This window comes from Echinops telfairi, unplaced genomic scaffold, assembly GCF_000313985.2.
Source record: "Echinops telfairi isolate 266 unplaced genomic scaffold, ASM31398v2 ScPeMD7_7467;HRSCAF=8505_1, whole genome shotgun sequence".
Taxonomy (NCBI): Eukaryota; Metazoa; Chordata; class Mammalia; order Afrosoricida; family Tenrecidae; genus Echinops; species Echinops telfairi.
In genome coordinates this window covers 23730721-23740490 of record NW_022111368.1, presented here as the reverse complement: position 1 = coordinate 23740490, position 9770 = coordinate 23730721, and positions in this window count along the sequence as shown.

Sequence of the window (9770 nt, the reverse complement as noted above, 5' to 3'; positions counted from 1 at the left end):
GGGCTTAGGTGGAGAGCAAATGTTTTGAGAATGATGAGGGCAATGAGTATACAAATGTGCTTTACACAATTGATGTATGTATGGATTGGGACAAGAGTTGTATGAGCTCCTAATAAAATGACTTTAAAAAGAAAGAAAAAGAAAAACCTCAATCAAAAACAGAGAAGAAAATATTAAAAAACTGGAAGAATTACACATTGGACGCAGAGGGAGATCAATAACAAGGTGTCACTTTTTTACCTAACGGTAAGGACAATCTTAATAGGGAATTTTAGCCTTTGGAAAAGAAACCCAATGTACTCCACCAATCCTCATGTACTCCCATTCTCCAGAGAGCACCCATACCCCAACACACACACACACACACACACACACACACACACACACACACACAAAGGACCAAGTCTGCTGTAGAAATCCCCGCTATTTCCGGTCTGAGACCTTACTCTTGCAGATAAGAGTATAAAAGCTCTGTATGCCCCTGACATTCAGGGCCCAGACTTTCTGGAGTGCTCCTTCCTCTGGGTTAATAAAACTTTTCCTCTATCAAGTTCTCCAAGAGTGCTGCCTGATGATTCCTCAGTCACGATTTGGCTGTTATGGAGCTACAACTGCCGTAATCCACCCTAGAATGTACTTTGATAACAAGGACTTCCCCATTCCTGGTTCACAGTCAAAGGGGATTCATCTGAGGCTTAAGCTACATGGGAGACCCTGGGAATGCGTTTTGGACATTTGCTGTCACCAGTAGTTTGCAAAGCAGGTGTTCAGTATTTAGGTTCTAATACTGCTCCCTGGTTTTGATTTACAACTTTGGGTTGCATAGGCTGGTGTGCTTCTTCTATTTGGACTGAGATGGCACTGACGCCACACTTGGATGGCTGCTTCTTTTAAGGCAACTTTTAAGACCCCAGATGCTATTCTTTCTGATAACTGTGCACTGTCTACTTTTCTTCACTACACTTTGCTGTAGCACCCAAATCTTCAGTCATCGCTTCACGGGAGTGGGCATTGAGCAGGGCCACGGCATAGGGTTACAATTAAGTTCGAACTCTAAATCCATTCCTGTATGTATGGCTTATATATGTCTGGTTCACTTTAAAGATATCCTTATTATTTTGTTGAAGGACACTATAAATTATCCATGGAGCATGTGGTAGTTCTATTGATATACCATTCATTTAGCCAATGATATAGAATTCAAAACACTGCCTGGATCAATCTTGTAAACTCTTCTAACATAATGTACACAACTCAGTCGTGGACCAGTTTTCATGTCTGTCATCCTAACTCTAACTGTGATGTCACGATCTGCTATTAATACTGAATTTGTGACAGTTTCTTTTGTGTTCCATGCTTTATTTAAGTCACTGTGTGACTGTAAATCTTTGGACCCCACTATACTTCATACTAATGACTTTCCTCATACAGATGATATGTCTTTATATTTGTTTAAGGCTTTTTGAATGTTCTCATTAAATTAAATTTGATATTTGTGACCTCTTTTGTGTTTTAAAACAGCCATAACGTAAGAATAATTAGTTCTTACAATATGACCTTGCTCGATATGTACCCTTATGAAGCAATCACTGAGAATATGGGTGCTGTGCTTGGTGAAGGACTCAGATGGTGCCAGGTATTGGAATGGATAGTTTCTGTGGTGTTAAGGGCTTGTCCTAAAGCAAGTAGACATGTGAGGAAGCTATCTATCAAGTAGCCCATGGAGAAACAAACACGCCAACCCATGTGACAAAAGTCTTTGAAATAAAAGCCATGAACAGAGGGGTGATGCACTAGAACGTAAATTCTGAGGACTAGACTTGTAGAAGGCTGTACTTTGCAGTGAGAGCACTAAATTCACTTTTTCGTCTCCACATATATTCAGCCTCCATTGAATTCTTTCAGTCCATTAACCACTGTGAGAAAAGCTTGGCTCTCAGGCAGGGTGTGTTTAAAAGTGTATTATTAGTACTCCTCTAATCAGCTCAGGGCAGGGCCACCTAGCTTTCAGGGATTTGCCTGGCTGTGCCTTTGATGAACACTAGGAGGGTATCGGGGTCAAACAGTTATGAGTCATAGCCTGACTGCCTTGGCTGGAGAGCCCTGAACCAATCTCGAAAGCTTTTGTAATGTGCAATAGTGTGCATATTCCAATCACGATCCCTTTCTAGGGTCTATCGTTCAGGAACCGTGTTTCTGTGACCCCTTGGACACCAGTATGGCCTTGTGCTTATGACTGCCTTCCTACAAAGAATTTTTCTTGGTCCTCTTTAAGACTTCATGTCTTTATATGTACATAAAGGAATGCATGGTTTTAGCATATTTGATATGTTTCGATTCATTCCCGTTACTCTTCATATCAGAGCTCTAATTCTCCCATCAAGGTGGCCTCTAAATCCTTTTGATATGACTTCTGTCGTTTTTGATATCTTCCTGGCTTCCTGAAGTCAAAATCAACCTTCTGTCCAAGGAGGTCTGTTTCCTTTTAGTTGTTGTTTTCTTAGGTCTATAATCTAAGTTATTTTACTTAACATACTTAGAAAGCTCCCCACTACTAAATGCAGGTAACTTAAGGTACTTAATGCAGCCTCTATGGAATTTTTAGAAATTGCTCAAGACAAACAAGCTGGATGTGGATGTCTTCTAAGAGGGGCCAGATAATGCTGAGTCTTATCTTACTTACTGGACAGTAGTGATTAAAACCTGGGCCCTATCAAACACATCTGGAGACTGGGGTGAGACTTAAAGAACTTTGCTGCTGTTTCCTGTTCAGAGTCAACGATGAACCACGTTTCCCTGAAATTTGAGTTAATATAATACATCTATATGTGACTTTCCAGAGTGTAAATTCCAAAGTAAAGGGTATATATTCCTTAGGTAGTCTGATTTCAAACAGGACACTACAAAGCCAGCCTGTTTTACTGTTGCTCCCCTTGCTGGTGTACACTTCCTGGTACAAAGGTCGATTTCTTCCTCTACCTTGGAGTGAGTACATTGGCTGCACCCTTCCAGTTGTCTGCCTTTCAGGTGCCAGGTAAACAATTTGGTGTTCTGGAATTCCCATTCTTTACCATGTTATGTATAGTTTGTTATTTGTAGCCACAGTTTAATGACTGCCTCTGCATGGTCAGTGAGACACCAGCAAACCTCTCCGACAGGCTCTGCTTTGGTCAAGATCAATCTGACATAAGGAAGGGTTTTCTTTATTCCAAGACTTACTTCTGCAACCATTGTTGAATTATCTTCAGTAAAATTTTACTTACATCTGATATCAATGACAGTGTTCTAGAATCTCCACATTCTATTGGGTTATCTTTCTTTGGAATGGGCACAAATGCCAGATTTCTTAGAATAGACTAAGTCACTGCTTCCAGTGTTTCATCAGCTTGTTAAAACAATTAAATTGTGTTAGTATTCTACTCATTCCTTTTTGGCTTCCTAACTCCAGGTCTTTACACATTTCATTATAATACTTTGTCTTCTGGAACTGCCCTTTGAAATTTCTGTTCAACTGTTTTCAGTAGTGACTCTATATAGTCCTTCCGTCTTCTTTTGATGCTTCCTATATCATCCAATATCTTGAATTTGTTCCTTCAGTTCTTTTAGCTTGAGATGTGCCCAACATGTTCTTCTCTTTTGGCTTTCTAATTCCAGATCATTATACATTTCATTATAATACTCTACTTTGTCTTCTTGAACCATCTTTTGAAATTTTCTGCTTAGCTCTTTTACGTCATCATTCCTTCTATTTTGTGACAGAAAAACTGTGACGCAGGGGCGAACAGGTAGCACTCTTTTTATTTTAACATTTTATTAGGGGCTCATACAATTGTTATCCCAATCCATACACACATCAATTGTGTAAAGCGCATTTGTACATCGTTTCTCAAAACATTTTCTCTCCATTTAAACCCCCGACATTAGGTCCTCATTTTTCCCCTCCCTCCGCGCTCCCCCTCCCGCATGAGCCCTTGATAGTTTATAAATGGGTATTTTGTCATATCTTGCCCTGTCCGACGTCTCCCTTCATCCACTTTTCGGTTGTCTGTCCCTCAGGGAGGAGGTCACACACAGTTCCATGTAATCGGTTCCCTCTTTCCTACCCATTCTCCCTTTACCCTCCCTGTTTTGCCACTCACACCACTGGTCCTATAGGGCTCATCCGTCCTGGATTCGACCAGGTGGCACTCTTGGAGAACTTGGGAGAGGATACATTTCACAGCCGGGTGACCCAAAGGAACTAGCATTCTGAAAGATCGGGACCCCGAATGTTGGGTGGGCGTAGCTTTTATACGTTATCTAAACAAGCAAGGTCACAGAAGTGGAATAGGCAGGGATTTCTAGTGCAGAGGACACAGTCATCAGTTAGGGGGCCGGGGGCAGGGCAGGGAGGGAGGTGGGTGCGGGTGTATTCTGGGAATATGGAAGTCCATGGGGTGTGGCAGTGCTTTGGGTTTCTTTTCCAAAGGTTAAGATTCCCTGAGATTTTCCTTACAATTTGTTTTACCTACGTGTGATTCAAGAGCAAGTTTTAGAGATTCTTCTGACACCCATTTTAATCTTTTCTAGAATGCGTTGTTTCTTCACGTATGATGTCCTTACTGTCAATCCATAACTTGTCCGGTCTTCTGTCATTAGTGTTCAATACCTCAAATGTATTCTTGAGATGGTGTCTAAATTCAGGAGGGATACACTAATAGTAGTACTTTTGTTCTCATGGACTTGTTTACATTCTCTTCAGGTTGAGCTTGCATATGAGCCATTGATGGTTTGTTCCACAGTGGCCCCTGGTCTGGTTCTGACTTAGTCCATGTAGGATATGAATGCACCAGAATCACTTTGCCTGGTCCCTACCTAACAGATATTTAGGTTATTAAAATATTTTGCCATTACAGTTCTGCACTTTGTACATATCCCATTACGCACTTATCTTAGAATACATTTCTTGAATTATAATTTGTGGACCAAAGGTTAGTAAACTTTTCATTGGGGTGGATATTGCTATAAAATCCAGGGTTGTTATAAATAGTAATGTAGTGACAGGTCACTAGATGAAGGATAAAGGGGGGTTGTCTTCCCAAATGCCTGCCCTAGTGGAAATTGACTGCAGGGCCACAATACAGGGTTTGGGAGGAATCAGGCACACTAATTAAATACCTACGGGAAAATCCAGAACTGAGCATGCTCAGACCTGAGTCAGCTAGCCCCGGTGGGAGGTACACCTGGGCACACCCACCTTAGGCACGAGCAATATGACATCACACAGGTGCACCTAAACTCAGCCAATAAGATCCAATACCCTCAACCATGCCTCCCCAGCCAGTAGGGCCGGGAGGGGTAAAAGCAGGCCCCCAGGCCCCTGTCTCTCCCTTGTACCCCTCGGCTCTGCAAGCGGAGGATGAGAGCCTTGCGCATGAGGGCCCGCAGGCCTCTCGTGGCCTGCTCACTCCTTTGGGATTTCCTCCTGTTGGTTCCTGCTCATGGCTCCGCACACTGGTTCCCCGCTCCTGTTCCAGTATTCCTTCCAGGTGTCCGCCCACCCCCCATTCCCCACTCCCTTGAAACGGCCATTTTCAGTTGCGAACTTGTCCGTGGCCCCTGCCCTTCAGTCCTGCACGCTTTCCAGAGATAGTGTGTACTTCGACACTGTAATACCTGAAACTTTCCTTTCCCTCCTAAAAATCACTTGGACTTACAAACGTGCTTCTGCTGGGTGAATGCTTTCAGCATTGTGAAGCAAGAACCAGGTAAATCACGCCAGAAACCTAACATCAGGACACGTCTAACTTCAGTGGGGACAAGGACCCAGAAACAACCCAAAGCTGATTTCCAGGAGGGGGAGGTCAGCACACCTCCCCATTCCAACCTTTTACCCACTCCAGCATCAGCTGTCTCGCCCATCACTCTACTTTTCCTCTGCATTTGAAACCCATTGCAATAGTCGCACAAAGGTCATCCTTATTGAGGGAGTGCTTTATTAAGGGAGGATCAAGCTACCAGCAGGATCGGGGATCAGGCAGCATGTAGGCAAAGTCTCTTTGCTTCATCCTAAGTAGCTCGCTCTGCTGGTGGCGGTACTAGAGGCCCCCTGCCCATGTCCTCGGGACAGGCTCCTCTTGGCTCTCTCAGGACAGGTTACAGGGTCTTTACAGTCCCCACAGGAGAGGCTTCTCTTGGGTCTGCCCCTTGTTTCACCAAAGAACTAAGAAAAGGGCCACATAAAGGGATTGATCTCACCACAATCGTCACATTACTCCCTCAAGAAAGTTTACCAACCTACAAAGGCTTCACTTCTGTCCCCAACGACCTAGATCAAACTTTAAGGTAAAAGCAGAGGCTTCTAGACTGCCCAGTTTGCCCAAGGCCTCACCACTAGCAATACATTCAGGGGTCTCCAAGACAGCTGTACTTCATACCAACCGGCTGTAAATGTGTGCATCCCCACTACCTCGACAGAATGATTCACAAAACTCAGGCAAGCATGCTATTAGAACTTAAATTCAGAGCAGAAGTTACGGTTCAAGGGCACCAGTAGACCCAGCCTCCATGGAGTTCTTTCTGATCAATGACCAGCCACGTGAAAAGCGTTGCCTTCGATAAAAATGTGTTTGCTAGGACTCCCGGGGTCAGGGCAGGGAGGAGCGTTCTCACCCTCAGGGACTTGTCTGTGTATCATTGATGGAAACCAGGACACTGGGGCCACGTGAGTCATGCCCCGACCACTTTGGTCAGAGGACCCCGAACCAATCATGTAAACATTTCTAATCTGCAGTAGTGAATGCATCCCAATCACAGTCCCTTTCCCGATTCTGCAGTATCACCTGTAACTGTGATGAACTGATCTGGCCATGTGATTTTGTGATGAGTTTATTTTGTTTCCATTCTTTTATCATTTAACCACATGGCTGTTAATCCTTTCGACATCATCATACCCTCATTCTTATCGTCTCCCTCATCCAGGTTTTTTGTCTTTGTCTTGCCTTTGTGTCCTGTTTCAGATTTAATAAAGGCATCTCAATACAATGTATTTTAATATGGTGTCCCCCTCTAGTAACACTATACTTCTGATTACAATTAAAAAATATATATATTACTATATTGGGCTTTTGATGAAAGTTTACACATCAAAATAAGTTCCCATTTAGCAACCTCTATAGATGTATTCAGTGACTATGGTTATATTTTCACAATGAGTCAACATTTTTATTCTTTCCAGTCAGGTTGTTCCATTTCTAGTAATCTAGTTTCCCTACCCCCTTGCCTTCTCACCTGTGCTGTAATTGACCACTTAGTGTCATATGGATGATTTTTTAAATTTATTTATTTAAAAAATCGTTTTATTGGGGGCTCTTACAATGCTTCTCACACATATAGATGATTTTTAAAGGAGCACGGTACTTATGGACAATACTGTTCATTTTATGAGTCAATCCATTTAATAGATGACCTCAGAGAAAAGTTTCAGTCCAAGGTTTAAAGTGTCTTAATTGATAATCTCAGGGAGTCCTTCAATATCAACTAGTCAGTAAATCTGGGCTTCCTTGAGGACCTAATGCCAGGGGTTTGGGTGGAGAGGAAATGGTTTGAGAATGATGTACAAATGCGCTTTACACAATTGATGTGTGTATGGATTGCGATAACAGTTGTATGAGCCCCTAATAAAATGATTTTTTTAAAAAGAAACAGCACATATGAAATTTCCACACAAAAAAATCTGGGCTTCTTAACATTTTGATTTCTGTTCCACATTTTGCTCCTAGCTGATCAGGATTCATCTACTGGGTTCCCGACCAGAAAGACCAGCAGTGCAGCCAGCCACCATCTAGTTCTTCTGGTCCCAGTGTAGACATGGCTGTGGTTCCTGTACAGTCTTACTGTAGACTATTCGTTCTGTAGTCTAGTTTCTTATCTGAGTCTTTGGCTTCCTTCTTTGATTACAATATTATTACAGCAGTACACACACACACACACACACACACACACACCACACCACCCCACCCCACCCAGAACCAACAAAAAGTCTAGGAGGGCTGATTGCTTCCTTGAAGCAATCATGATGCTTCCTTGACCTCTTCCCCATAGGATTAGGATATATCACCATCCTAGCACATCTATGCATGGAGTCTATTGTCAATTAGAGAAGCTTATCTGAACTCTTGTATCCTTGAGCTTAAGTACATTAATTGAATCATTGCCTATTTGATTGAACGGAATTTCTAGTTTCCTCCCCTCCATTTAGGTCAAACTGATATCATGGGGTGGGTCTTTTTTGGTGTGGCACAGAAGACCTTTTTAAAAAAAATCATTTTATTGGGGGCTTCTACAGCTCTTATCACAATCCATCCATCCATCGTGTCAAGCACATTTGTAGCCATCATCATTCTCAAAACATTTGCTTTCTACTTGAGCCCTTGTATCAGCTCCTCATTACCCCTTCCCTCCTACCCCCTCCATCCCTTATGACCCCTAGATAATTTATTAAAATTTTTTTTCATCTCTTACACTGAGCAATGTCTCCCTTCAATCACTTTTCTGTTGTCCATCCCTCTGGGAGGGGGTTATATGTAGATCATTGTGATCGGTTCCCCCTTTCTCCCCACCACCTACCTCCTACCCGAGGAACATTTTCTTAGCATAAACTATTAAAGATGGTCCAAGGGACCCACCATGAATAGCATAGACACCCCAGTCTCTCAGGAAATTCCATGGATTTCAAAATTACCTCCCAGGAACGAGAGACTAAGGTCAAATTCGTCAGGTAAATTCTTCACTCTACAACATTCCACCAGCAATGCTAGAGATTACTTGTCTCCTCAATCTTCCAATCCAGTGTGTCGGCAGATTTCTTGACCTTTGCCAATCCGAAGGTTAAAAAATGATTTGAGAATGGTGTAATTTTGTATGCACATTTTTATCGCTTCGTCTTGGACACCAGGCTCGTATTTCATTTTGTTGTTAGCAATTACTGGGAGCCAGATGGAGGATTTTTTAAAAATAGCACACATGGGAAAATTCTCAAGTTATTTTAGTCTTGGTCTTTGATCATTGTTAAATCAGTGAGTCTCAAGTTGGCTGTACAGATGAATCTCCTGGGGTGCTTTTCAAAAGTATTATGGAGGCCCAGTTCCCCCTCCATAGATTCTGATACATGGTTTGGAGTGGAGCCAAGCACGAATTTTTTTTTTTCCAAAAGGTCTCAGGAGTTTCAAATGTGTAGCTTGGGTTCAATCGTTGCTTAAATGTTCAATGAAGCCCACATAGGCCCACCCAGGCCAGTTAGTTTAGATTCCCTGGAGAGGGTACCTGGGCTGTTTACAAAATGTTCAGACGATCCCAATGTTCACTCATGATTGTGCATAACTCCTATTGAAAGCACATAGCTAGTGCTCGTTAATGGCTGCAATTCAACCTGGATCTGGGCTCAAGACACCTTTGAAGGGAAATCCAGGAGTGTTCTTTCTTGAAAATACATCTGACCAAGGCAAACAAATGAGGGTAGCCACAGAGTCTGGTCCAGAGGTTCTCAAAGGGTGGTCGTTGTACCTTCTTGGGCCCATTCTAAGAGCTGGGAGGTCTGGTGGCATAGCAGATTACTACGATTGAACTGGTAACTCCAAGGTCAGTGGTTTGAACCTACCAGCCGTTCCATTGGCTAAAGATGAGGCTATCTACTTCTGTAAAGACTTTTAAGTCTCAGAAACCTTCAGGGGGCAGTTCTACTCTGTTTTAGAGGGTGACATGACTCAGAATCAACTCAATGTCATGGAGTT